The sequence below is a fragment of the Pelecanus crispus genome, chromosome 5 (assembly GCF_030463565.1).
Source record: "Pelecanus crispus isolate bPelCri1 chromosome 5, bPelCri1.pri, whole genome shotgun sequence".
NCBI classification, from domain to species: domain Eukaryota; kingdom Metazoa; phylum Chordata; class Aves; order Pelecaniformes; family Pelecanidae; genus Pelecanus; species Pelecanus crispus.
In genome coordinates this window covers 33041166-33046292 of record NC_134647.1, presented here as the reverse complement: position 1 = coordinate 33046292, position 5127 = coordinate 33041166, and positions in this window count along the sequence as shown.

Genomic DNA, 5127 nt, shown 5'->3' with positions numbered 1-5127 from the left:
GCGCAAGCGCAGCCGTGGGCCGCCCCGCGTCCAGCGAAGCGCTGGCGCCTTGCGCAAGCGCAGTACCGGCGGCGAGCAGACGCCACTCTGTCGGCTGGGCAGTCCCCCGGGCCAGGGCCCAAGCCCCGCCCAGCTCGTGATGGATGGCGGGGTCAGCGAATGACAACGCGCCTGAGCGGCACGGAGGCGGGCGCTGGGGGTGCGGGTGCTGAGGTGCCCGGTACCGGTCCGCCCTGCTCAGGGTGAGGAGGCGGTGGGCGCGGCTCGGGGTGCGCTGTGGGCTGAGGGGAGGTTGGACCGCGGGGAAAGGCCTGTGGTGGCCCTGGAGCGGCCCTGGCAGCCTGGTGGACGGCTGACAGCAGCGAGGGTGCCAGAGCATCCCCCGCTGCCGCAGGAGAAGGGGCAGGTAGCGCTGCTCATGGCGCTGGCCTCGGCAGAAGCGGCCGCCGGGTGTCGGGAGAGCAGGACAAGGCTCGGAGGGCGGCTGAGCCATTTGTGATGCCGGGCCAGATGAGCTGGGTGGGGTGCAGCCAACTCCACTCCTCCCGAAGCATCTTGCCAGCAGTCCCCATGTTGATGCACATCTTTTCATCTTTTCACGCCATCTGCGTTTATCTGTGTAAATGTAGTGGTTCCCTCCCTCGGTGCTTTTAAGGCCAGTTCAGAAGGGACAGTGTCTTGTAGCGGCCTTCACGCAAGAGTAAGAAGCTATTATGTGTATCAAGGTACAAGCACTTCAGTGCTTCTCTGTTATCTTCAGGCTAGAGAAGAGAATTAATGGCACTCTTCCAGTATCTGGCTACAAGCTGTCTTCTTCCCACTTGAGACATCAAAAGATGATGACACTTCCAGTATACTGTGTGGACAGTCAAAATACAATCATCAAACATGTTCCTGTTTCCTGAAAACCTGTTTCTCACAGATACTGGTCCCTTCCTGAGGGCTGGTCCCACTGGAATTTGGATGCTCTGTTATGTTTGCCAAATTGCTTGACCCATTTGTTTCATCAGGGTATCTGGCCCAGTACTAACAGATTAATTGTTAGATAGCAGAATAAAGCATATATATGTATACTTGCCACAACATGGGGGCATAACTGGTTGACAGCACTTCAGGCAGATCAAGTCTATTCAGTATTTTAGTAAGGGCTTGAAAGAGGGAATGGAAGCTACGTTTCTAAAATTGGCAGGTGACACTAAGCTGGCCAAAACCACTAGCAGGTGGAAGAAGGAATTTGGAATCATCTTATATTGATCCACACAAGAAATAATCTAAGATCAAGGAGGTGGACTTCAATAACAAAAAGCAAAAATTACTACATATTGGAATTTGAAATCAAGTATGTGAATTCAAAATAGCCAAAATAATCAGAAAGTGATCACACGCAGATAGCAAATCAAAGCTAAATGTCTATCAGTAGCAACATGCTGCTGCAGAGGGAGTAAATCTAATTCTAGGCCATTAAAGGTGGCATTGCATATAAAACCTGGAAAGCAATCATTTCACTTTACTTGGCACAGTCAAAGCCACTGATGGAGTACATGATGGTGGAGTTCATTTTGGGACTCTGCAGTTCAACAAAGACACGGACAAACTCAACGTAGTCTAGAAGAGAGTAGAAGGAATGATCAGAGGTTTATGGAAGGTGAGCTAGGCAGGAATGTAAACAGAAATTGTTTAGCTATTCTGCAATAACTGTCCTTATGCAGCTTCCGCGTTTCATTTTGAAACTATGAACTTTTTGTCCCAGTTCTATTGATATAGTATATACATATTTCAACATCACTGTCTACAGTATACATCAAAACTGAATAGAATTGATTATGTCCACATGCAAAGCCCTGGAAACTCTCCCTTATAGTCAAGTGGTGCAAATGAGCTAATTTTTTATTCTTTCAACTTTTAATAGTGGTAAGCACAAACCTAAGTAAAACACCAAGGCTGGCCACACAAACCTAAGTTCAAAGTCTGTGATTGCTTAATCATACAACGCATGAATGATACTTTATAATACAGTGTAATATGTAATCTTATATAGCTTATTTACTATCATGTAGTTTTATTGTACAACTGCTGAGTTTCTAATCTCCTTGGAAGCCTTTGCAACAAGCAAAGTTGAGTCAACTTGAGAACCTCTGATAGTGTAAAATGGAATTATTTGCAAAGAGGGTAATAAATGCATGACTGCAAATCTCATTTACTACTCACTAATCAGTCCCCTTATGAAAGCTGGTAGTTCACATTACGACTTTTTGAGGCTTGTCTTAAAGAAAATAAAGCTAAGGTTGTGTGTTTGTGTGAATATGTATATTTGATCGATCAATTGATCTATACATCTGTCTGTCTTTGCTTTGTACTGCTTAGCTTGCAGAAGTTTGCTGAACAGCTCTGCTTGTGATATTTTACATAGCTACATGTATTCAAATGTTCCTAAGAGCCACTGTCATTTGAAGGTGCAGAGGGTCTTCTGTTTCTCCTCTCAGTGTTATTAAACTCATGTTGTGCACTTCTAGAAAGATGCACTTGCACATACTCATAGGCCACAAAAGGAGATATTTACTGAGCTGCCTGGGGACATGTGAGGAAAAGGTCGAGGCAGACACTAATTCCCGACTGCAAGAATTTAATGCATGTAACTATTTTAAGTAAATGTCACATGCTCGGGTTCACTATGAAGATCAATTTGCAGTAACTTTCTCTCGTTTCTTCAGCCTGACTTCCAACTTCTGTTAGGCAAAACAGTTGCACTATTGCATTTCCTCTTATTAAACAGCTCAGGGGTTGTGATCCCAAGGAACACGTCAAAATAGTAGTTTTGGAATATGGCATTTCCCACATAAAAGGGAGTTCTGTGTTGTGAGGGCAAACAGGAATTGTGCTGTGATGAAGTAATGAGAAAACTGCTTTCTGCTTGTGTCTCTTCCCTTCCGTCCCTGCCACATTCTGTACGATGCCCCAGGTTCTTTGTGTCTGCCTGTCAAAGCCCTCAGTATGTACTTTTGCCTCCTGAACAGTACCTCTACTGTGTAGCTTCCACAGGGTATGGACAGGGTAGTAACTTAGTGGTTTAGCAGCCCTATTTTGCCTGCCCAACTTCCCGTGCCTTTCCCCCACATACACATGTACATGCACTTAGAAGCATAGAATCATAGAATGCTTTGGGTTGGAAGGGACCTTGACAGATCATGGAGATTCCTGTATGGATTGGAAATGGGATTTAAGACCCCAGAAGCTTTGCAGATCTGGAATCATACCTGAGTTACAGACCTGTGAAGTCCCGCTTTACGTAACAGATTCAGGTCCAATTTCATGGCCAGCTTAAGCTATCGCTAGCTGGCACTGCTGCTGAAAGAAGTATCCAGCCGCTTTGCCTGTCCTTGATTGACCCCATCTATTGTGCCAGTAGAAGTTTCTGGCACTGTTTCACTCAGAGAAGCCATGCTTCTAACTACACCCTCCTGCTGATTCTTCCAAAAAGAACTTTTATCTGTATTCAGGTTTTTTTTCCCCACACCCAACACTATAAAGAATCACACAATGAGCTGACGTTATGCAAAAAGCCACAGACCTGGTCTAAACTCCCAGTTCTTTGATTTACCCCAGGTCTGTGCTTAGCTTCATGTGCCAGAGACAGTTTACAGACATTTATGTGTCTATTAAAGGCAAGGGCAAAAGTTCTTAACTCAAAGAGAGGAAATATTTAACAGCAGCAGCTTTGTTTCAGCTTGATAGAAACAATTAAAGTTTCTCACACAATCTGAGCTAGAAAAAAACCAAGATGAAATTAAATTTCTTCCAGTCCCATTTTTGCTTCTGATGTCAAGAAATAGTGAGGTAGAACGGGTCCTTTTTCTCATTGAAAAGCCAGTGAGTTAAAAACCCACACTTTGGCTGATAAACTTTTTGGAGGGGTTTGTATGAAGGCTGCTCCGTGTCGTCTGTCACTGCTGGTAACATCAACGAAAGAGGGGAAGGGGCAGTCAGCCGAGCTCCTGCAGTACTGTGGGCTCGCCCAGGGGATTCCGAGGATCCTTTTGTCGATTTTGTCTGGAGAGGAACCAGGCTTTAGGCCTGCAGGAGGCCCCTGTCAGGGCTGGCACCGCGTCAGACCTAAAATTCTGGTTGCATTTAATTGAGTGGGAATGGGTTCATCACATTGTTGAAGAGACACTGTTGACAATGTATCCAAGCTCTTTTTTTTAGTGTAATACAGCCCAGACACATGTTCGAGTTAAGAACGCATTAATACTATGAAGTGTAAGTATTATGTCTCAGTTTAAGATTCCCAGTCAAGAGTTGAATAGTCCACCAGGTACTAAATTACAAAAAAAAAAAAAAACCAAACCCCAAAAACCTCAAAAAACCACCCCAACCTATTTTATGGAAATAGATTTTGCAGACTTGCTTTTAAACATCTTCTGTGTAACGTGTGGTATTACACAGAGCATGAAATGTACGATGAGACAAATGATATTTAAACAGCAGTTCTTCAATCGCAGGATAGTTGTAAAACACGCTTTTGTTGAAGGAGGCCGTATTTGAAAGGTGAATTCTGAGAAAGCTTAAGTAACAATAGGAGGTTTTTCTTTCAATTTGTAGTAAAACGGTGCTCCGTGATTACGGCCAGGTCTGTACCGGAGGGACCGGTGAGTTTTAATGACGTTGATTATTCTAAAGGTCAGCCCGCATGGAGCAGAAGCAGGGGAAGCACCGGACGGCTACAGACCTGCGGGAGCAGCCCGCCGCTGCGGGGAGGCCGGGCGAGGCCAGGCGCGGGTGCGGCGCACGGAGCGGGAAGGCGCAGGGGCGAGGGGCCGAGGGGCCCTTCCAGGCCACCCCCCCACCCGGAGGGCGCTCACCCGCCCGCTCCGCGGGCTCCTTCCGCCGCGGAGGCTGCGCTCCCGCGGCGGGGCGAGGCGGGTCCGCAGTGCGCGGCTGCGGGGGGGGGGGGAACGGCCCGGCCCGGGGCTCCCAGCCGCGCCGCTCCGGCCCGGCGGGGGGGGGGGGGGGCTAGTGGCCGGTGCGGGCCCCTCCCTCCCCCGTCACGCGCGCCGCAGGGGGAGGCGCGGCAGGGGCCAGGCCGCCCTCGCGGGGCCCCGCGCGCACAAGCCCAATTATAGCCCTGCG